Genomic DNA, 25,511 nt, shown 5'->3' with positions numbered 1-25,511 from the left:
TTAATATTTCTTTTCTTACTTGTTTTTAGTTTTATTATTACTTATCAAACTCAATATTATTTGTTTGTTTTATTATTTTGAAATGTAATACTTTGAATGTACGGAGCAGAATCAGCACGGAAAATATGTTTTATTTCAAGTGTTATTTAGGAGGAAGATAAAAAGTTGTCATACTTCAATTTGGGTTTACAGGAGAAATATTGTATTAGATAGAAAGGAAAGTAGGTGATTGAAAGAATGGACCAAAGATGCAGAATAAATAAAACAGAATTAAAAGAATGAGTAGGAGAGAGAAAATATATGGAAAATTAGAGAATGCTAAATAAGATATGAGATAGAATATAAAGTGAGTATAAATTTTGATTGATGTCTGTATAAAAAGAGTTAACTCGGGGTAAGCCACCTTTCAAAAAGAAGCTTTGTGTATTTATGTTTTGTGTAATGTTTGTTTAAGTCTGATAGGATGTGGAAGAATACTAATGAAAATATATTCAATGAGTATATATTTTTAAGGCAGAAGAAATATGATTAAATAGAAGGAAAGGGAGTAATAAAGAAAAGTTTTGAAAAGATATGAAGTTGATTACAAGATAAATATATATATAGAAGTGTTTTAATTTGGAATTATCTTCTTTTCAAATAAGATGGTTTATTTGTTTCTTCTAGAAAAGATATTTTATGTCACTGCATCCTATGTTTTGTTTGTGTGTGTTAAAAAAATTAATAAAGTTTGTTTTAAAAAAAAAAAGGATTGACCAGTATCTAATTACTTAATCTATCTTATCTGCTGGATAGCTGTGCTCTTAACTGGTTACTGGAGTATAAGTACTTATATATAAAAATATTATCACTGTATTATTTTAAATCCAAATTCTAAATCACATATATAATTTTGTAAGGTCTATGCTCAGCCTCTATACATAACTTCATGTATATATATATAAATATTATATCCAAATCCAACTATATTTAAATATTATAAATAAATATATGTATTTATCTAACCTTATTTTAAATATTCTTAAACACAAACAGTATTACATTCGTTCCCAAGTGGATTAATTGTGATCACACAATAAATTATAATATTAATACATAAAATCCTATACTTATTAATTAAATAATACTTAATGTTCTTACTATTTTCCCTAAATATATCTAATCAAAGTATAACTATCACTATTAATAAATCAATTAAATCAATTAATTCAAATATTTAACAATCAGTTACAACAATTTTCCTTTCCCCAGTATGCATATTTATAATCATTATAAAGAGAGAGTAAAGAAGGAGAGATAGTTCATCATAGCACCAGATGATGAGGGAAAAAGAAGAAAAAAAAATTGAGCAAATGTATACAGAAAAAAGGGAGTAAAAAAAGGGGAAAAAGGAATTTTGAAGTAAGTTTTTAGCTTTCCATCTCTAAGTTTGAGAGCTTTCACTCCAAACGCACCGGAAGTGGGGAGGTAAAAAATGCTGAGTAGTGACTGCAATTACACGGTATCTCCACACATTCGGAAGCTTCCACTTTTTACTTTTTTGTCTTAGCGTTCCTAAGTTCAATTTTCCTGATTTTCTTCAGATGGAACCACCTCCTCAATTAGATCAGTATGCTCCCTAAAGGGCTGTTAAGTGGTTTATATCAGTTTTATTGTTATGATGGCTTCAGGGTTTCTAAATATCGCCTGTGGTGCCACACTGTCTCTGTTCCATCAGCTCCGATCTTCTTCCCGTCTCCGCTTTAATAAAGTCTTTCAGAATAAAAATCAAATGAGATAGTCCAAATCCTCCACAACTTCCAGGTACCTTCCAGCCGCTAGTCTCCCAACCTCGTAAGCTTCCCTTTTTACCCGTTATTGTCCTCTCTCTCTCTTCTGTCTGCCAAGCCCTTTCATTTTCACTTGCCTCGCATCAACTTTTTGGCCGCTTTCTTTTAGGGCTCCGGACAGATACTTGTAACAGCCTTATAAAAGTCTATGGCATTTCAATCCTCCTCTCCACCGCTAATTTTCTCTGCCACACTCTTCCCCAATGATCTCACAAACTGTCACTCACTCGCTTCGTTACATCGGTGGCAGTCCGGACTTCGGAGCCGCCATTGATAGGAGGCTGTTTCTTGCTCGTTGGGCTCTGGAGGGCTCCTCTTTGCTGCAGGGGGGTTGCCTTCCTCACACTGCAACCCAAGTCTCCCCCACGCCAGCACGAATCTCTCCGGGACTCGTGCACCCTCAAAGGATCGTGCCAACCGCAAAAAGAGATTAGCTGAAACCACAGACGGGCTTCTGCACTTCTGTTCATCCTTGCCTTGCCACCGGAAGTCCCAATTCTTTGGAAATTATTAAAAATGTCACTGTTCTGAACTGAAATGGACAAAGCTTAATATATATACAGATTTGACCTTCGATGGAGAGAGAAGATTGCTGACTTTTTTTACTGTTGAATGTTTGGGTACCCACAATGTTGTAGTTGTTGTACAAGTCAGATGGGTAGTGTAACCGCTGCTTGAATTAACTATGGGGGTGATGGGAAATACTATGATTTAATGAAACAGCTATGCTTGTTTTTTAAATGAACTTTCTCTCAGATTGCACTTAATGATATGCAACTGTATAGAAGCAGCTATTGCTACCTTTAATGATTTAATGATCACTGCATTTAGATATGGATTTCTTGATAGTTCCCATTTAGATATTGACCATGACCAATCCTACTTAGCTTTTTTGTGATCAGCGAGGCTCAGCTAGATGCTGCCAAATGATATTAATATAAGATGGTTAGATTAAGGAAAGCTTTGTGTAAAAAAGAAATATGAGTACACACCTATAAAGAAGGATGCTGCTCAAATAACAAAATTAGAATGGAAGAAATATGACTTATCCAATTTCAAGAGAAGCTTGAAGAGATGAGGAAGGGTTTAAGGATAGGATAAGATGAGATATGCACTGGTAATCTAACAGATCAGATCTTAATGATGTAAATGATGATTGGATAAGAAAGTTTATTATGCTGCAATTTAGCTTTTGTCTGGTAACGTTTTGGAGTTCCAGCCTCTGTTTTTTTAAAAGTCCATTAATATTAATTATGTAATCTTTATCTGGCCTTTTGCATTAGTGGGGAAGACAGCATAGGTGAGAGGTGTAAAGCAGCTAAGAATTGCTAGGTCCAGAAGAATAATAATTAAGATTAATTAGGACCGTTATCAATAAATGATACAAATATTTTCAACATCCAAGGCCAAGAAGAAAAGCATAAAGAAACCTTTCTCATGTAAAGACAGGAGAAAAACATAGGATTTAAAATTTGGGTCTGTGATGTTGAATTCTGTAGTAATTGATAATCTTCATCATTGGAGCTTTCTGTATTTGCAACATAAAAAACGTCTATCCAAATTTAGTTCTTTGTTCTTCCATACCTAATTGCTGAATGTTAATTTCTGGATAAAAATACTTTACCTTAAATTGGGACTTTAATATTGTATATTAGGACACTGTTGCTTATTACAAAAAATTAAATCAGGAGCTTTCTTTGACTCATTTATCTTACATTTTCATTTTTAAACTCTGTCACTTAATTTATTTGTCTCTTGCCCCATATATGATTTCCCTTCTGTCTTTGGGGATAGATCTGTTATTTTTTAAATTGCTGGGTAATATATGTTTTTATTGCTGTTTACCTTCCTTCCTAAACTATAGTAAAGGAGTTCTTATAACAAGAAGGTATGTCTATTATGTTGCATGGTGAGATTGTCAATTAATATGAATTTTTGTGACTGAGTTGCAATGACAATCCAAATATAATAAAGATTATGGGAGAGTATTGCAATAGAATCTGACAATCAGAATTTTGAAGCTAGAGATAATTGAAGTACCTTTCGAAATACTAATTCTATAGTTAATATATGTTCAAAATTATTACATTTCTTGCTATATGTAGATTCTTTCTGTGAACAAATAATTCCATATTAGTGGTTGCCATATGGCAAGATTTTGCCCTTTTTGAGTTTCCCAGTAGCTTCACCATTAATATGCTACTGGTTCTACTTAGCCTTTAGGCGTTATATAATTGCTTTGTTAATAGAGTAGTTAATTCATATAATTAGAGCAATTGTAGTAGAATTGCATTTTGTTGCCATTCAAGCCTCACCATTTTTTCTAATGTTGTGGTAAGTTTTAAAATGTATTATGATTGTTATATTTGCACACATTTGGTTTAAAGCTGATCTTTGTCATATGTTCACTGGATAGCTTAAATAGTATACTGGAAATTATACATTTCAATACATTCAAAATGTGAGGGGAAAATGTAAAATCATCAGATAATATATGTAAATGCTTTCTGAACCCTAACATAAGTGAATATAACAAGTATTTTATTATGTACCACTATAATCAGGGAATTATGGGTGATCACAAGTGGGTTTGTCTCTGAAATGTATGCATTGAACCAGTTTGAAATTATTCCTTGTAAATAGACATGTGTAAATGTCTATTCATTGCAGAATCACAATTCTTACTAGTTGTTGTGATTTTTAGAAAAACTTTGTTTTCTTCTCTGTTCTGCCCTCAAGTGGCTGTGAATCAGTATGTTACTTCAGACCCTTTAATCTAACTGCTTAGTATATATTTACCTATTCATAGTAATGCCTATAACCAGTCTACATTATTTATCTATGAAGTTTTCTGGTAATTAGCCAAGGCTGGTAAGAACCTCATCCTAGGAGATCCCAGGATGCTTTTCAGGGTCTAAGTATCCTGAGATCTTTAGTTTATTAAAGCTTGATCTCTGGGCCTTAGCAACTGTCTACATTGGTTAAATTACAACTCCTTTTTTCTATGTCGTTGCTTGCCATTTTACATTCATTGACTATCTCCTCATCTGAAAATCCAGCAGTTCCTATGGACTGTAAGAATCTGCACGTTCATCTTCACTGCATGTAAGTCAAAATCCCTTCTCTTTTTCTTCCTTGCAACCCAGGGAAATGATCCTGGATGTTAAGAAAATCTTGGAGTGGTATGAGTTTAATGTTCTGAAGTTGAAATCCGATTTATCTGATGCCTCAGAAAATCAATGTTTAAGTCAGTAAAACTAAATGGGTGGACAACCAACAGAATACTTTGCTTTTTGATTCTGTTTTGTACCTTAACTACAAAACTATGTTATATCCAGATCAATCAATAGAAGCACACCATGTACTAAACCAGGGCTGTCAAACTCCCGGCCCGCTGGCCTGATACGTCACTCACTTGGCCACGGCCATGCCTGTATCGCGGGAAAAAGTCCTGATACAACACGTGATGCTGCCATGATGACATGAGTTTGACACCCTGTGCTAAACTGTCATGATGCTGTTTTATTTTAAGTTTATGTTGGGTCATTTAACTTATTTTTGACTTAGTCTTGATTTGTAATAAAGCTTATTACAAATTGGTAGTCCTTGATTTACAACTATAATTGAGCCCAAAATTTCCATTATGAGCAAAACAGTTGTTAAGTGTTAAATTATGACTTTTCTTGCCACAGTGGTTAAGTGAATTACTGCAGTTGTTAAGTTAGTAACATGGTTATAAAGTGAATCTGTCTTCCCCATTGGCTTTGTCAGAAGATCACAAAAGATGATCACATGACCCTGGCACACTGCAGCCATCATAAATAAATGCCATAAATACATCCCATGGGGATGCTGCAACAATCATAAGTGTGAGAAATTGTCATAAGTGCCTTGTAACTTTGAAAGGTCATTAAACAAATAGTTGTAAGTCAAGGACTATCTCTATATTCTAGAGTAATTTTTAGGGAAAATTAGGATTAAAAAAGATTGCCTCTGTAGCATCTGATTTTTCTTATTTTTTTTCTTTATCTGGTGACAGCATAATAATTGGAACACCAAATGCATAGCAACTGATTTGCCCTCCTCTGCTCCCCTCCACTGTAAGCTCTGGAGGAAGTAGAAAGTAAATAAAAACTGCATCTGACATCAATACCCAGCATAGTAAGGCAAATACTTGCATCTGTTGATCTAAATTAGCTTTAGTGTAAATTGTGCACTGGGTGAAATAGTTTCTGTCTGACTTTTATTTCTAGTCTATCCTACATTATAAGACAGCAGTAACTGTACTTTCTTTTTAGCACAAAATGCTGCCCCCTGTCTTTCTCACCAACTAGCCCTGGAAAGGCCAACCTTGAGAACATATTGGCTTCCTTGATTTTGCTTAAGATGAACCCTAATCTATGTGATTCCTAAACCCCCTGTAAAATTGCATTCTTTTACTCTACTCCAAGGTTACACAGGATTAAGCAACGTTTTAAACTGGTTCTACCAACAGCCCACTGACTGTTGTGTTAGTATGTATATAGCAAAATAGTATAAATTTTATCTGCCAATTAAAAGTAGAACTTTTCATGTTAAAAAAGTCACTTGTGCAGGTCATGTGACTGATAGGGGTTGCTATGTTTGTCTTAATGTAGCATGATTTTTTACTTAAGAGAATGAAGTTTTTTCCCCCAGACTTATAATGAAAGAGGTGTCTCTTCAATGGTAAAAATATCTTAAAAGAACTTACATTTTCAATATTGTCCGTTTCCAATCCTTAATAATTCAGTTTTACCGGAGGCTTATATCAAAAGTTCATACTTTTGTTCATACTTTTTAGGACCCTTTTCCATTTCAGACCTATTGTTATTCTCACTGTAGGCTGTAAGAGCTGTTTGGCCATGTTCTTTCCTTGTGCACCTTCACGGAACAAATCAATTTTGTAAAGGTCTTTTCATTGTTTATCTTAATACCAGGGTTGTAGTTCTTGGTTAGCTTCCAATAGGTTTCCTGTTTGCTCCCCTAACATTTAATAGAGGCAATTAGTATGGTGAAAAGTCCTGGCAGTATAAAGCTGAACTAAAAGGAGTTGGGATACATTGTCTTGTTAGGCATCTTGTCAAAAATTAGTTTGTAATATTTTCCTTTCTTTGTTGTGTCCATAACCACTTTCTGAAGTTGTTTCCCCATTTCTGAAATGAATCTTTTTGTCACATGCTGCTGCAGGTTCAGCCTTAATCATAGTACACTCAAATGACTGCCTCTTTTTCCAGAGTTGAAGAAGAAAACTGCCGTAAAGTTAAATATTTCAATTGTGAGGTAGATATCAAAAGAGAGTTTATTTTATAATAGTTGGCAGTGGTACAATTTTCCCTTTAAGATTTTCTAAAACCAGTGTTATTCTTGTTATTAGATTCTTATTCTGCCTTTTTGAATATATACAATATTTTGGTCAACTCAAGGCAGCAAACATTGTTCATACTCTGGTTCCTGGTTTTCCCTCCCCTACAGTAACAACCCCGTGAAAGGGTTGGGTTGAGAGACAACGATGGGCCCAAAGTTACTCATCCGGCTTTGATGCCGGAGGCAGGACTAGAACTCAGAATCTCTTGTTTTTAGGCCAGCATCTTAACCACCATACCAAACTGGCTTTCTGTATGTTATATGTGTGTGTGTATATATGCTATACCATATTGAACTGGCAATTCAGAATGGCTACACTAAATGAGAATCTGTGCTTTCAAACACTGAAATGCTGTGTTTCAATAATTTTTTTTTGGAGGGGGAGGGGACGACTCCCAAGCAATAAATATTGCTGAATAAAGAGCATGAGGGAAATGTGGCTAACAACTGTCAAAGCAAGAGCTTTCCTTCAGTTAGCATCTGTGGAATTTAATATATTGTATATTTTTGTCTTGAATTTCATGTAGCACCTACAAAATAATGCAATAATTTTTGTGATATATAACGAAGTAGCCAAGTACTGGTATATGGAGATGATGTCCTTTCTTTCATTGCTCTCAGCTTGATTTCAGCTACTAGAGTGGATAGAAATTAAAAGTAGAATTATTGTGCTTTTCAACTGATGTAAGTGACATATTTAAATTTTTTGTTGATTCAGTTCTTTTTATATTTGAAAACAGTGCATAGTAACAACTTTAAACAGCATGCAGATACATCCGCCAAATGTTTCAGTGACAACAATGTAAAATTAATTACACACAAATGAAATTGGCAAAGTAATTGCAATTCTACATTATATATTTATGAGGTAGGCTCTCAGTGTAAGTTGCTTGATGGCACTTTGCAATGAGCTTTCTTAACTGCTACTTTAAATAGAAAAGGAAATGAAAAGATACGTTAAATTGCTTATTATGATTGTTTCCCTCCCTTCCTGGAGGTTAGATGATTTAATAATTTGCCTACTGAAAGGTAAACTCCCAGCTAGAATCAAAGTGAGAGCTGTCACTTCTTGATACTGGAAGCATCTTCAAACTGTGTTTTTCAGGGAGCCATATCATTTCTCCCTTCTCTTGGAAGAAAAGGAGGAAGCCCAAGTTGGCCATGGCTTGAGGGGCCTGGAGAACATCACACAATCCACCTATAGCCATGGCAACTGACCAGATGACTTTGGGCCAATCTTTTTCATTCAGCCTAACTTGCTACCATTTCCTGTGGGAAAAAATAGGGAATACTGTGTACATCACCTTGAACTCCTGAATAAAAAAGCAGAGGGTACGTTTACAAATATGAAAAATCTGACTGGTTAGTCAATACAAAGAGTACACATTTCTTAAAGCAATTGCCAGATTTCCCTTAATATAGCATAGATAGTGCCATTCGAAGAAATATTTACCTTAGTCTTAGTTTGCGTTTATTCTGATTGGCATGATACTTTGCTAGCTGGTACTGTGAAAATAATCTAATAAAATTATTAAATCTTAGTTGATTTACTGTGGCAATGTTTGTTTAAAAATTTCAGGCAATTTGTTTTAAAGGCATTTATTCTTCTTTAAAAGTCATTATCTATACTTCCTTTGTCTTTAAGGTAATGCCCCATCTCATTTATGTTGTTTTGCTATCCTTCTTTTTCAAGTTCAGTTGCATAGGCTGGTACTTTTGTAACTTCACTGAAGGAGGAGCTAATAGGCTCAAAAATCTCTGCTCCCTTTGTAGCCATTCTTTGAGCAACATATCTGTCATGCTGAATGGAGCAGGCCTTTTGGGTGAGCATTTTGCTGGAGCTCTGTATCTCTGTATTACATCCTCTGTAATGTTAGCAATTTTTTTCACGTTCTCAGTGAACCTTAATGGAGATCCCTGCTTATGTTTTATTTTATTTTATTATTATCTTGTTTCTAGAAGTTGTTCCTCTTAGTGAATACCCAAATGGTTTATTGGGGAAAATGTTGCAAGAAATGCACCTACTAAGTAATAGTGCTTGTTTTCTTGCAGTCATTCCTCAGCAAAATTTCCTCGTTTTTGAGATTAAGGGGAGGCTGCATGATATATCTTTTTGTGGATCACTACTCACGATTCAATAAATCAGGCAGACATTTCAGTGAGTCATGTAGAAAAATGGGCTGTCTCCACAAAATGTCAAATTCTTTCTCTTGCACAATAAGAGTAAGCAATTTCAGTTACTAAGAAAGCATACTTTTGTATTTAATACAGATATATTTAAATTCCTGGCTACCAAAAATGTAGGAAACACTACCCTGAGTGACTTTGGTCTTAAAATATAAGAATTCTATTTGGTTTTCTGATTTCTAGATATTTAGTAATAGAGTTAATTTATGAAAAAGAATGGGTAGCTAAAACATTTTCTTACAATTGAAAGCCTGAGATAATACTATAACCTGAATGACCATTATGGGATTGGGAGATTGCATTGAAATTTATTTACATGCAAATAGGCAGAAATATAGTATTAGGCATTTGTATATCATATTTAAAATATGTATCTGACCTTGAATTCAGCTCAAGGGAACTGAAATTCATTCAGTACCTCACTAAGCAGTTGCTCGCATATTTAATGACAACATCCAATACTGTATGCTGGGGTTTGTTTCTTAGAATGGATGCAGACAGGTTGACATTAAGAACATACTCATCAGAATGCAAATGTATGGCAAATAATTAGTTGATTGGCCTTGGATGTCATTACTTTCATACTGAACAGCTATACATACCAGTGTGAAGACAAGCATGAGACTACACAAGACACCTGGTTTCAGTAAATATTTTTAACTGTAAGTTCTGTAGCCTGAAGTTGTAATTTTGGAGTAGCCTTAATGAGTATATCTCTGATTCAAATGTCTGTGTTACAGATTTACTACATGGCCGGAGGCCTGCCAGTCTCTAACTGTTTTACTTCTCAAAAATGTACAATATTATTCATTCAAATAACACTAAGCTGAGGCTTCATTTTTAGTAATAACAGATTACTGAGAACCCTTCAAGACAACATTTTTGTGTTCCCATTTTGCTTAGAATTTGATTTGCTTGAAACAACTGCTTGGTGACATTTAGATTAGATTTCTGCTAAACATCTGGAACTGCCTAACAGGAGAGCTTTTATTTTTATTTAAAACCTGATTTTGAGAGCACAAATAGTGTAGCTGCTCAGTTTTGAAGTTTCCAGTCCACTTTTAAAGGCAGCTCCACATATAATTCACTGCTGTAATCCAAAATAGGCATTCTGAGATTGTGAATAAATTATTTCAGGATTCCTTCTGTCCAAGTAAGGTTACTTTTTATTTTATGATATCCCATTTTATTAGTTTTACAAATAACTCAAGGTGGTGAACATGTCCAACACATCGTCCTAATGTGTGTGCATAATTCAGAACCTGAGTGAAAACCACTTAACAGAACGAAACAACTACCCACAAACACTCTAGGAAGAGACCCACATTAGTATACGGCCATGTGTCTTGTAGTATCTTTTCCAAGTAACATCTTTTATTAGAAGGTATACACTTTTATGAGCTATAGTTTATGACATCGGATGCATTATGTAGTGAAATAGATTTAAATTGAGGTGAGGAAAGGGGGAGAAAGGAGAAAACATATTGGTTATGAAGATGCAGGTTACACTTAAGACACACTAGAAACATCTTATCAATTAACAATTATGTTAAAAACCCAATTTTGAGATCTCCTGAAACTTATGCTTTTTAACCAAATTTGTTAGCTGGAAAAGATGCTACCAGATTTCGTCTAATTTTTGGCACCCACAAACAGAATTATTAGTTTATCTGAACTGAGTATCAGCTCATTAGCTCAGTCTGTTAACTCTGTTAACAGATGGTCATATATTGTATTGAGTACATTGGAGGCACAACTGTCAAAACCATATTTATTATTAGATGATATATTTCTAATATGCTTGATAATGGTTGATTTTCGGAAATCAATGTTATTTAGTGCCACTATCTTGACAGAGGAAACCAAATTCTTGGGTGCTGGCATCAAAATTTAAATGACAACGTTTTTCCTGTCCAATTTTATTCCTGTGTTCTTTTTCCAGTTTCCTTACCACTTGTAGAATATTTTTGCTTCATTAATAATTCCAGTCATGCTTCCTGTTCTCAAAAGAATGTGACCTTAGCTACAAAGTGTCTTTAAACTTCCATCATTCTTACCAATGTCCAAATCTCCAAACTCACTAAAAATTGTTATAATATTTGTGATGGTATATCATAATTATCTTGTATGAGTAATTGCTTCCCTTTTTATGTTATGTGGCACATTGTTTTACAATATGAATTATAAATAAGTTTATAATTATTAAGCATGTAGGTTACTGAGGTCATGTCTCCAATACTGTAGTTTTTTTCTAATTTGTTAATATTTTGCACTTTCTTTTTTACATGTCATGACGATCCCAATAGAAACAGCTGTAGGAAATGAGCCAATTCAATAAATGGAAGCCAGATTATTACTGCCTCTGGTAACCCAGTGAGATTTTAGTGAACATTCTTTTGGAATTACTGTACTTGAAACTATTAAGGAGAAATGCAATGGTTTGCTAATCAAAGACAATTGCTGGATCTCTCTTTAAAATGTTCTGTTTTTAAAATAAGTATGTAACCTCTGGATTCCCTATTGAACTACTAGAACTGATAGTTAAATAGAAATTGTATATACAGGTGAAACTCGAAAAATTAGAATATCGTGCAAAAGTTCATTTATTTCAGTAATGCAACTTAAAAGGTGAAACTAATATATGAGATAGACTCATTACATGCCAAGCAAGATAGTTCAAGCCGTGATTTGTCATAATTGAGATGATTATGGCTTACAGCTCATGAAAACCCCAAATCCACAATCTCAGAAAATTAGAATATTACATGCAATCAATAAAACAAGGATTGTACATAGAGCAATATTGGACCTCTGAAAAGTATAAGCAGGCATATGTACTCAGTACTTGGTTTGGGCCCCTTTTGCAGCAATTACTGCCTCAATGCGGCGTGGCATGGAAGCTATCAGCCTGTGGCACTGCTGAGGTGTTATGGAAGACCGGGATGCTTCAATAGCAGCCTTCAGCTCTTCTGCATTGTTCGGTCTCATGTCTCTCATCTTTCTCTTGGAAATGCCCCATAGATTCTTTATGGGGTTCAGGTCAGGTGAGTTTTCTGGCCAATCAAGCACAGTAATCCCACAGTCATTGAACCAGGTTTTGGTGCTTTTGGCAGTGTGGGCAGGTGCCAAGACCTGCTGGAAAATGAAGTCAGCATCCCCATAAAGCTCATCTGCAGAAGGAAGCATGAAGTGTTCCAAAATCTCCTGGTAGATGGCTGCGTTGACCCTGGACTTATTGAAGCACAGTGGACCAACACCAGCAGATGACATGGCTCCCCAAATCAACACAGACTGTGGAAACTTCACACTGGACTTCAAGCATCTCCATTCTTCCTCCAGACTCTGGGTCCTTGGTTTCCAGATGAGATGCAAAAGTTGCTCTCATCAGAAAAGAGAACTTTGGACCACTGAGCAACAGATCAGTTCTGTTTTTCTTTAGCCCAGGTAAGACGCTTCTGATGTTTGTGGTTCAGGAGCGGCTTGACAAGAGGAATACGACATTTGAAGCCCATGTCTAGGATCCATCTATGTGTGGTGGCTCTTGATGCACTGACTCCAGCCTCAGTCCACTCCTTGTGACAGTCCCCAACACTTTTGAATGGCCTTTTCCTGACAATCCTCTCCAGGCTGCAGTCATCCCTGCTGCTTGTGCACCCTTTTCTTCCACACTTTTCCCTTCCACATAACTTTCCGTTAATGTGTTTTGATACAGCACTTTGGGAACATCCAACTTCTTTTGCAATTACCTTTTGAGGCTTTCCCTCCATATGGAGGGTATCAATGATGGTTTTCTGCAAAACTGTCAGGTCAGCAGTCTTTCCCATGATTGTGCTTCCTACTGAACCAGACTAAGAGACCATTTAAAGGCTCAGGAACCCCTTGCGGGTGTTATGGCTTAATTAGCTGATTAGAGTGGGACACTTTGAGCCTAGAATATTGAACCTTTTCACAATATTCTAATTTTCTGAGATTGTGGATTTGGGGTTTTCATGAGCTGTAAGCCATAATCATCTCAATTATGACACATCACGGCTTGAACTATCTTGCTTTGCATGTAATGAGTCTATCTCATATATTAGTTTCACCTTTTAAGTTGCATACTGAAATAAATGAACTTTTGCACGATATTCTAATTTTTCGAGTTTCACCTGTACTTCATCAACAGCATCACATTTGGTGAGAAGAAAAGAGGATAGGTTTCATATTTAAATGTGGCAAAGAATCACAGAATCCTAGTGCTGGAAATGACTTTGGAAGTCTTCTACTTCAACCCACTTTCCAAGGCAGGAAACCTTATTGCATCCGGGACAAAGGGCTGTCCAATCTTTTCTTGAAGATCTCCAGCATTAGAGCACCCACAATTCTGGGAGGCAGACTGTTCCATTGATTTCTTAATACTCATAAAGCCATCATGTATTATTGTATGTACTGCTCAAAATACTTTTTAAAAGTTAGAATTCTGTTGTCTCTTCTAAATAATGTCAGTAACCTTGCTTTTTTAGGTCAAAGGTTGGTTTAGAAATGTTTTACCAGCACCCATTTAGTTCCAGGTTAGCTGCAGTATTTTGCAAGCAAACTGTGCTGAAGAAGTTTCATTTTGTGGATCAGTTACTGGGGTTTACCTTCAAAGTTTTCATTATCAGGAAAATATAAGGGAAATTTTGACATAGGTTGGATTGATTTCTTCTGACAATTGGCTGTACACATAATTTCAAAGAGAATAATCATCTTAGATGCAAAAAAATAATAATCCAAGCAAATAACAAAGGACCTGACAGGCTATAATCATGACAGGAAGCTTGCAGAGTTGGATTAATTAGTCAAGTTATCAGACAAAGAGTTGAATTTCTTACAATATTATTTACTCTTTCATAGGTACATAATAAAATCTTAAATACAAATCACATAGCCAAATTCTAAAAAGCATGTTGAATAAATATATAATTAAAATAACAACTAATGCATTGTAAATACAATTGTAACAGGATAAAGTCTTAGCTAAAAAGATAGTACCCTATAATTAATGTAAACTGGAATGCCTATATTTGTAAAACATCCTGAAAATCAGAAAAGAGGCGATGAGATAATGGGATAATAAACTGAAATTATAAAGATTAAAATCTAAGTTAAACATTAGAAGTAAATGTCAACAGTTCTACATAGTAGATATGGACAGTCTCTGGTAACTTGCTTCCTTTCCTTCAAGTTTTCCTTTATAATAAATGAGGAGGAGAAAACAAAATTGCAAGAATCACTTTCGCTGGTTATCACCCACAAACTTATTTATTTTTATTTATTTATTTGATTTGTCAATTGCTTACAAGATAATAGGCATAAGTATATACATAGTTATGAATACATGAAATGGGTACATATAAGAAAAATAAAAGAAACAATAGGACAGGGACGGTAGGCACGTTGGTGCGCTTATGCACGCCCCCTACAGACCTCTTAGGAAAGGGGTGAGGTCAATAGTAGACAGTCTAAGGTTAAAGTTTTGGGGGTTTGGGGAAGAAACTACAGAGTCAGGTAGAGTATTCCAGGCATTGACCACTCTGTTGCTGAAGTCGTATTTCCTGCAATCAACTTTGGTGCGGTTAACCTTGAGTTTGTATCTATTGTTTGCTCTTGTGTTGTTATGGTTGAAGCTGAAGTATTCATTGACAGGTAGGACATTGCAATGTATGATTTTATATACCATACTTAGATCAGACCGAAGATGGCGTAATTCAAGATTTTCTAGGTCTAGAATTTCAAGTCTGGTGGCATAAGGTATTCTACAACAAGTAGAGGAGTGGAGAACTCTTCTTGTGAAATATTTCTGGACTTTCTCAACTGTGCTAATATCAGATATGTAATGTGGGTTCCAGACCAATGAGCTGTATTCGAGTATTGGTCTAGCAAATGTTTTGTATGCTCTAGTTAGTAGTGTGATATTACCAGAGAAAAAGCTACATAGGATTAGGTTAACAACTCTTAATGCCTTTTTGGCTATGTAGTTACAGTGGGCTCTAGCACTTAGATCATTAGAGGTGAGTATTCCAAGGTCCTTTACAGAGCTTGGATCATCAACAAGATCTTGACTATTCAGCTTGTATTTTATTTTCTGATATATTTTTTTGCCAATATGTAAGACAGAGCATTTATTTGTTGAGATTTGAAGTTGCCATTTGTTTGACCATTCTGATACATAGTCAAGATCTTTTTGAAGGGTAGCAGTATTGTCTGTGGTATTGAACAGCTTTACATCATCAGCGAAAAGAACGCAGTTGCTCTTAATATGATCACAGAGGTCATTTATGTAGAGTATGAAGAGAGTTGGTCCTAGAACACTGCCTTGGGGGACACCAGTATTGACAGTGGTATATTTAACTTCATTAGGAATTAGTAACATTCCTCCATCTCGAATCTGAGCTCTGAAGCAGCGCATATGAAAAAAGAAGTAAGAGTAATTTTGGACTGTTATCCAAATTTGGAGTGATGTTTGAAGAAGAAAAGCAGAGGGAGAGATTTTATTTAAATAAGCTCGACACCAATGAGCAATACTCACATTTCTTCTTTGAAATATCTGTGCTTCTTTAGGAAGAAACAGAAAAGAGCTTCTTGAGAGCGTAGAGATTTGATGACTTTGAAAGGTAACTCAGCAGTAAGCCAAAATATTTAAAGATGATACCCATTTTTCTTCCATAGAAGATTGTCTCTGAAAAACAAAAAAAACAAAACACTAGCATCACCACCTTGGTATGTCTTGTTTGGCAATACTTCCTTCTGATTCTGTGACAGCTGGAAGTTACAAATAGTCCTCATGTAACAACCACAATTGTGACCGGTTGTTGAGCAAAGAGGTTATTATGTGACCAGTTTGCTCAACAACCATGATTCCAGCACTCCCTGTTATAGTCGTTAAGCAATCTCACAGGTGGTTTAGTAAACCGGGCCCCTCTGTGTGCCTGATGAGTTGCAGGGAGGGAGGGGTTTTGAGCTCCATACCTGTAGCAGACATGCGCTTAAGATCCTCTCCCTACTTCTGGGAGGCTCTCTGTGAAAGCAGGGAGAGGGGGACTTAAGGCTCAAGCTTCTTTGGATTTAGGCCGATGAAGTCCAAGCAGACACAGAGCTTGGGGTCCTTCTCTCCCCATCTCTGCATGGAGCTCCGCAGGAACAAGACAAGAAGGACCCCAAGCTTAGTGCATGTCTGGATCATGGCTGCCAAAATTCAAGCATGCATGGAGCCCAAACTCCCTCCCTCCCCACCTGCTCAGAACTCTCCCTTAGCCCCGCGTCTGTCCAAGCCTTGGTTGCCAAGATTCAAGCAGTCACAGAGAACTCCACAGAGGCAAAAAGAGAAGGGCTACAAGCTCTGTGCCTGCTGGGGTTTTAATTGCTGGGATCCAAGCAAAGCATGGTGCTTGGATCCTTCACTCCTTGCTTCTATTGAAATGTGGGAAGAGAGGGGAATGGAGGATCCATGCTTGCTTGTAAATCCAGGCAGGCACGATGTTGAAATCCTATTCTCCTGGATTCTGCGGAGCTTTCTGCAGAGATGGGGAGAAACGAACGTTAACCTCTGCACCTGTTTGAATTTCAGCAGCCGAGGTCCAGGCATGCACAGAGCTTGGGGTCCTTCTCTACCCCCAGAGAGGCCAGTCCCCAGAGATGAACAGAAGTCTTTTCACCAAGTGGCAGCAGCATGTAATCTTCTTTGTTGGTTTCCCCACTAATGTTTTGGGGACACCATCAGAGAAGATCACAAGCTTATTTATTTACTTCCTTACTAGATTTTTATTCCACTTTTATTACTTTATAAGTAATCCAGGACAATGAAAATACATAATACTCCTTCCTCCTATTTTCTCCACAAAAACAACCCTGTGAGGTGAGTTAGATTGAGAGAGAGAGAGAGCGATTAGCCCAAAATCATCAAGCTGGTTTTCATGACTAAGGCAAGGCTGGAACTTACAGTCTCCTGCTTTCTAGGCTAGCAGCTTAACTACTACACTAAACTGGCTCTCTGTGATAATAACTTGTGATAATAACTTGTAAAGATTTTTTTTAGAATTGAAGTTCCTACATTATTTGCTACTCACTTTTTGGTCTACTTTTGGGGCCAAGCAGGTGTTGAAAGCCAATAATATGTGTTCAATTATCTAAGGAGTGAGAAGGCCACATCTCCAAGACAAATTTTTGTTGTCTTCAATTCCTCTTTAATATTTTGAGTCTGCAAATGGGCAGTTTCAAAATAAGCTGTGCAGTTAAAATATATCACAGTAAAAAAAAAAAAATCAGAACGTTCAACCTCTCTGCGTGTCCTTTGCCTGCCGCGGTTCTGTTCCATCACCCAGCTATCAGAAGGTTGCCCATCCCTATTAAAAAAAATAAAAGCATCATGGTCCAAGGGCCTCAAAGACGTAATCTCTGACTGTAATATATCTAATTGCGCTGAAAATATCTCTTAGGTCCTAGCCAACTTTGCAAAGTATCAGATTCCTTGCAATGGATTCTATATTTCAAAATCAGCATTTTCAAATAACATTCTGCTGATGCTTATGATTAGACTACAATTGGGATGGCCTTGGTAGCCAGCCATTATTTCTGGTTGCCATGGCACCCTCCCACAAGACTTCTGGCATAAAGCATAGGACACTGGTGAGCGAGAGAGTCCCCTCTGACTTTGCGGTGTATTTTGAAAGCACTCTGATTACAAGAATGTGAGAACAGGATGCCATCACTTTTCAAACTTAAAGAATTAGAGAAGAGTTGGGTTCAGTCCCTAATTTTGTACTTTGGGGTGTGAATACATTTGAAGCAGAGTGTAAAGTCAGAAATGAGATTGATGGAGAATGGTCACCATAATGGGTTCATTTGTGGACCTTTGTCTTGATGCTTTATGGCAGAAAGAGACTTAGATGATCAAATACAAAATAGTCTTAAAATTAGGTAGGAAAGTTAGTCATTTGGAACTGTGTAGGGACTCATACATGGCTGATTTTACTACCTCTGCTACGTTAACATTATTAAAGATGCTAAAATGTAAGTATAAGTGGTTTACAACTCAATGTATTGAATTTATTAGATTTACTCTACACCCTGCCTTTATTTTTGTATAGCGCAAGGTGGCATACATTATGATTTTTATTTTCCCCAACCACAACAACTCTTTTGACTGAGAGAGACTGGCCCAAATCACCCAACTGGCTTTCATGCCAAAGTTAATTAATTTTAAACTTAAATTGTAGATTTAACTTAGTACCTATAATTACATTCAATTGGTGAAAAATAGATGTGATTTTTAAAAAATATTTTGGAAAATACTCTGAGGGTCTCTTACTAAATGAAGATTACATTTTTGAAATCATTTAAAAATGAGTATGCTACTGTATTAAATTTGTTAAGGATTATTTCAGGGAATTTTATTTTTATTTGAAATACATTTTATTATTAGCATTTATATCATTTAAAAAGTTTTAAGATAAATCCAAATTGTTTATTTTCTCTACTTTCTTGCAATTGGACAACTAATTCTAAAAGTGTCAAATTGTTTGTAGTAAGTTATTGAAGGAAAGGTTGACTTGATCTTTATGAATTTATGGTCTATTTTCTGAAAAATCATTAAAAAAAGATCATATGTCATATAAAATACTTTCAATCTGAGAAAACATAAATCCGTAATAGAACTTATGTGTTTCAAAAAGCTTCAGGTTTCTTGAAGCCTCTAAATTCAAACTGTGCACTGTTGAACTATTACCAGGCAAGAACAGTTAACAAATTAGTAATTTTAAAGATTATAGATTTCTGGTGGAACTATGTTGATTTGCATTCCACTTAATGGGATAATTCTCTGGAGGTGACACAATAGAGTGTTATGCTTTAATGTGCTCCGTATTTGCAGAAACCTATCTTAATTGTATGATGATTTAAAAATAGCATCTAGAACATAACATTGTTATACATAGGATAAGTGTTAAGTGGGGAAAAATGGTTTAAAAACAAAGTACAAACCAGGTTACTGCATTGAAAGTCAAACACTATGGTGATAGCTAACTCTTCATTTGCCTTGTGGAGGAAGATCATTGCTGGGAAGGCTCTCTTCTTGTACAATGTTTTTTAATGGAGTATAAAAGAAAGTCTCCTCAACAAATATGAACCAAGAAAGATTTTTTAAAAAAATATTCCAAACTGGTTAAACTTTGATCAATATAATTAACCATTACAACACAAATTGGTGGCAAATTGGCTACAAGTACTTGTTGTTTAGATAGAACCTGTGAAATATTGTTTCTGACAGATAATTCCATGGAAAAAGATGTTTGTAGCAACACTTTCAAACAATGCATTCATGTTTGTGGGTGGGTTCATGTTTTCATATATTGTTGCTTTTACTGAGAAGTGTCTCTTTCTCAGGATTACTACTCTAAAGTAGTAGAAGAGCTAAATAGGCTACTGAACCTGAGGACAACACTGCTAAGTATAGGAACTGCAGGAAGAATTAACCCTTGTTGATAAGGCTTGATAAGATTGAAGCTCAGAGTAAGCTAGAAGAGAACATGAGTTGTAAAGCGCTGTTTGAAGTCCTCCTATAAGACATAATTCTAAAATAGAATCCAGGCCAGAAGCAAGTGACAATAGCAACCACTTCGGTATTGTTGGCTAGAAAATTGTATGGATGTGGTTGAAACATTTAAACAAGTTTGGGTGCAATTATGATACAGAAAGAAGGGGCCAAAAACATTTCAGGTCTACCATGTTCAACCTCAATTTTAGAGGTTACTTTGAAAGAGAGGCCAAGCAGATATATACAGAAGTGATCATGAGAAGATCTACATTTCCCCCCAATTTCCTGCATGATAAGGAGGGTGCCTGATACACACAAACTATGGTTAGATGCAAAGTACCCGCTGCTCAGTGTTGGATTCTATCTGCGGTCCATTTCTGCTAATCAGTAACCCTTTTTCATTCCAGGTGCAAGATTCAAAAGGATGCATTTTGCTAATATTTTTGTAATCATTACAGTTATAATCATTACAGTTGTTTAATGGGGGTGATTTCTATGAAAAAAGATCTTGCTTAAAGATAAATCTTCTATGCATCTCTTTTTCCAATTTATTTAAAATATTTTTAAAGATGGCTTTGTTATAAGTTCTTTTTCTTAAATCTTATCAGAACCTGACTCACGGTTTCTGGTTCTTTGTAGTACTTGGCCAGTCATTTGGCCCTCATGTGGGAATTAGCAATGCATGTAATGCATATCCAAGTGGTGATGCATTGTTTAAAATCCTCCCGAACACATTGGCAGCCACCAATTGTATTAGACTGGATTTTCAGGTCAGTTAGGATTCCTGCGGTTTGTGTCATTTGGGCAGTAGTGTGAATATTGCAGTCTTCGTATCTCAAATGGAGAGGCTGGAAAACTGCTGTTCAGTAACTTGAGTGAGCAGCATATGCAAAACTCCTGAAGCTTACTCAGTGAAATTTATTTTTAGATTTGGTAAGAATATTTTGCACTATATACTTTATCTGTGTTTGAATTCTTTTTCCTAACCAAAAACAGGGAATAATTTAAAAACTTGCTGGCTTGCAGTTACTGGAATACTTAAAAATCCCAACTTTTCAATACTTGGAATATAACTATGAAAACCACATTTTATTTGTTAGAATAAATGTATTGAATAAATGTATTGCTATAGTAGTACAAGATTCAGTACTAAAGTTGGTCAGATAATATGACCAGCAGATTAGCAAAGAACAATACAGCTTGTCTCATAAGCAGGTTTTAATATCTTGCACATTACTTTCTGTGATTTTCCATCAATCTACTTCTTAAAAATTTAATCAGGATGTTTGTCTAAATGCAATAATATCATAAATAAAAATAGTGACATTCTTATACATAAGCACATGAGTCTTGTGATGGAGTCAGTGGTCCAGAAGCAAGGGTGAGCTGACAGGCCAACATAACCCAAACTAAAATGTGCCACAAGTATAAAATAGGAACCCAGAGTGCATATAATAAAGTGTGCCAGATGACCGAAGCAGGGAAATCAGCCTCAGACCATATAACATAGTCTGTCTTTGTTTTTTTTTGCATAGCTGCATATTTCTCAGTCAATATAATTAAATAAATATGACATGATAAAACAATTAAAAAAGCAATCCATTAAACACCGAATATAAATCTCCTTGAAAGATTATACAGTTGAGAAATAGGAAGTGAATTAAAAGAACAGAACTGAGGAAAAAATCCCTCTTAGGCACAGGAATGAAGACAATATGAGGCCAGTAACCTCCTGGGACGGATGTTCTGTTATTGAGGGGATGGGCCTGTGATGGAGTACCCATATCCTGAGTAAACCACCTGTTATATTTCAATATATGAGGTAGCCCAGAGCAGATTCCCATCTAGTGGGAATGCAGTAGGAATGTGTGGGGAAAGTAGTCTTTCAGTTACAGTTGTAAAGTACTGCTTAAACACAAGCATGTTTTCCTGCATTTCAAATGAACTAGAAGAAGATCAGGGAAGATCATTCAATCAACACTGTATTGTAACATTCAGATTGATTCCATACTTTGCCTTATCGTATTTTGTATTTGCTGGAATTTCTTTGCCATCTTCAAAGCCAGCCCCATCTATCATATGTATTTGATTCATACTAAAGCAGTTTAAATCATGGTGTCAGTGTTCCAGAAAACCTCAACTCCAACAAATAACAGACATCTTCTCAAAAGTTCCTTTTATTAGAGTAGCAAACTGGCACATCTGGGAAATCCCAAATCTGAAAGTTCTGGGTTTCCCTTCAATAAGTAAAATATTACAAATCCACCCCCTGCACCCCACATTGCATCGCATGCCCCAATCACCATCCGTCCCAACTTGAGACATCCCCCAATCACTCTTCAACCAGGTGGAGAAATAACATGACCTTGACTTAAAAGAAGAATGCTATTCTATCTAACCACATACCCTCCAAGAAATTTCCCCCCTCCCATTTCCCAGGCTCAGAATGTGGCTGTGTGGAAGTGTCTGGTGCTAATATGGCTTCCAAAGCTGACACATGGATTTATAAGGAAAAACAGCTTATTTATGTCTATACTTTTTAGTATTATTATTTTTAAATGTACAGTATTTCTATCCAACATTATTAATAAAAAGAGTTCTAGAAATTTAAATTGAAATAAAATTTCTCCCGATAGTTCTTCATTTGATGCACATTCTGAATATGCAAATTTTAAACCACTGTAGTACTTTACAACAATGAGGAAGATATACTTTGTAAAACTTTTATTTGCTCCACTATCTGAGATAGACTAACAGAATAACAGTTGGAAGGGATCTTATAGGTCTTCTAGTCCAGCGTTCCCCAATCTTTCTGGGTTGACGATCCAGCATGGGGGAATGTTTTGTGTGAGGGGCACGAAAGGGGTGCATGCACATGTGTGCTCCCCACAGACTGCCACTCATGCAGCCCTGTTGCGAATAGGCCACAGCCTGGTAGCAGTATTGTGCTATCAGATAACATAGGGAGACTTTTATATAATTCAGTGGAACAGAAATTAGTTTTATTTGGAAAAGATATTCTTTTGTTGATTTCTAATCCTCAATTATTGTTCCACTGTTGATGCTAATAATGGATGCCTTTAGTAATAGCAGGATTATTATTAACTGGTTCAAATTAGAATTGATGCCTGTAGCTGAAAATTTGTTTACCTATCCATTTAAGGAATATCATTTCTGTATTTGTACCAAATCCATTTGGTACAAATCACCCTAATACATGTATGTATGTATGTATGTATGTATGTATGTATGTAGATATTCAGATATAATTATTCTATTTTGGACCCTTATTCATTAAGGAGGAAACTGTTGGCTTATGCCCTCACAGAATTAAACAGCAGCACCACAGAGAGCACCAAGGCCCATGTCTGCCTGTGCAGAAAGCTGTCGCAGGCCTACATCTTATTTCAACAAGTCCTCCTTTCTAGGCCTATGAGGTGTTCCAAATTTGGCTAATTCGGAAATAATAATATTAATAATGAAATAATAATAATGATAATAATAATAGGAACAAGAATAAGAATTCAATATTCTTACATAAGATTATACAAAACTGGGGAGCATTGTTTTAGGGTTCCCTGGCCATTGCTGGTTCAGGCCCTTGGGCGTGCCAACGCCCAACATTTCAGCCTCATTAACAGTAAAATTTAATAAGCGGTCACAATGGCAAGCAGCAGTAGCTCAAGAGCCATGTCAAATTCTCAAACAAATTGAAGCATTCTAAGGGTACCTCCTAAGCAGCAGAAAAAGACGCTAACAAGAGCCATAAGGTACTAGAAAAGCACATGAAGAAGTTCATGTGGGAGGATGAAGAAAATTATCAAACCTCATCTCCTCCAGGACTACTTTGGCTCCAATCCCCCTCTGCAACCACCTCTGGATCTGTCTGTGTAATCCAGATGCAGCGCAGCTGCACAAGATCACGTAACCCATCTAGATCAGTACAAGTGACACAAAGTGCCTCTGTGGCCACATTGCTCCAATAGCGGCCAGATTCTGTCAACATGATGACTTACTGGAAAAGATCCCCACAAAGATGAGACTGTGGATGGAATTAGCAATACACCAATGTATCTCTGCGGGGGTGCAGCATACTGCTCTGGCCAACAACAGAGTGCTCCTTCCGATTGAAATTCCCTATAACTCCAGTCACTAAGCAGGACAGAGCATTCTTACCCTCAGGTATCTCTCCACAGGAGATTCTGCAGTTTCAGATATACTCCTGCAGGGTATATAGAAGAAGCAGGGGCTATTGATCAGGTGGAGCCAGAGGACTCAGAGTTCTCCTGCTCAAATTCTAAAATTCTAGTTAGATTTGCATCGGCTCACAATAAGAGGTGATGGTTGATGCTACATCTTGACGACTAAAACAACGCTGGCATAATTTTGTTTATAAGTTCCATGGCATTATCTGTTTAGAGGCCACTTCCCCTCACAAGGATCTCTCCGTGAGGGTCCAGGGGACATTTATGCCGATTGCGGACCTCTTTCTGAGGTTGACTATAGGGCTTCCTTTTTAAGTTGGCAGCCTTCACAGAATATAGCAGCACAGTAACAGTGAGCGTGAAGGCCTGTGTCCGCCTGGGCAGGAAGCTGTTGAGGCCCAGTGACTGCAGGATCACCCAATTGCAATACAGGTCCTGAAACGTGTTCACAATTTGATTCCATATTCAGTCATCTAACAGCACAACAATTTATGTTAGTACCTGTACACAGATATAACAAAAATATTATCAATAATAACATAATATTAATTATATCAATATTTTTATGAATAATAACATAATAACAAATTGAATTTACCAAAAAAGGGGGGGGGAGCAAATATCAAGAGGATTCCCTGCCTCTGTTTACATCAGGTCTCTGGACCAGTCAACGATCCATTAATATCGCATACACATACAGATATATAGATATAGATATCTCACCTTGTGGGCTTTAGGTCAGAATCTTCAAGGGCAACCAAAAATACCCCCAGAGTACAATAAACCAATTCAAAGTAGGTCAAAAAGTCCTAGAGAGACCTCTAAGGCAACAAAGGATGCCAAGAGACGCCAAAATGTGTTAGATAAGCATATTTTAAAAAAAATGCATGAGGGAGGTTGAACAGAAGTCTCAGTCCTCTTCCCCAGCCACCCTGGTCCCATTCCCAGAATGCTCGCTTCGGCATCACATATACTAAAATTGGAATGATACAGAGAAGATTAGAATGGCCCCTGTGCAAGGATGACACACAAATTTGTGAAGTGTTCCATATTTCACCTTGCCTCCATCCCTGGATCTCTCAACGCCACCCAGGAGAGCCTCAGAGGGACCAGTTCAACCGAGGCCTTCAGCAACGCTACTTGCCTGACAGACAGTTGTGGGACCACAGAATATCCTGTGGGACCTCTGGGATATCCTCCCAGAGGATATCCCTGACAAATTGAAGTCCTGGAGGGACATGGCGACTCGAAGAGGCATTGCAGCCGGGGTACAGTAGAAGTTGATGGCTAGGCAGCCTCCACAATCGATTCTCATTCGATTTAGTTACTATGCAGAATGGACCTTCATTACCA

General features: G+C 36.5%; 1 protein-coding gene and 1 non-coding gene across 3 annotated transcripts in view; both read left to right on the top strand.

The window, feature by feature from the left end:
- The window catches only part of RASAL2 (RAS protein activator like 2), a 238,558-nt gene that overhangs the window by 43,253 nt on the left and 169,794 nt on the right, over positions 1-25,511 (top strand). The gene's annotated exons all lie outside the window — the stretch shown is intronic.
- On the top strand, positions 25,108-25,214 carry LOC113413207 (U6 spliceosomal RNA). Its single transcript, XR_003371027.2, has one exon. It is a non-coding gene; the product is annotated as a U6 spliceosomal RNA (small nuclear RNA).

The sequence above is a fragment of the Notechis scutatus genome, chromosome 3 (genome assembly GCF_049901735.1).
Source record: "Notechis scutatus isolate UNSWTSFEM ecotype Mainland chromosome 3, rNotScu1.2, whole genome shotgun sequence".
Lineage (NCBI taxonomy): Eukaryota > Metazoa > Chordata > Lepidosauria > Squamata > Elapidae > Notechis > Notechis scutatus.
The sequence above is the reverse complement of the archived record's forward strand: the minus strand, read 5'-3'. Positions and strand labels throughout refer to the sequence as shown.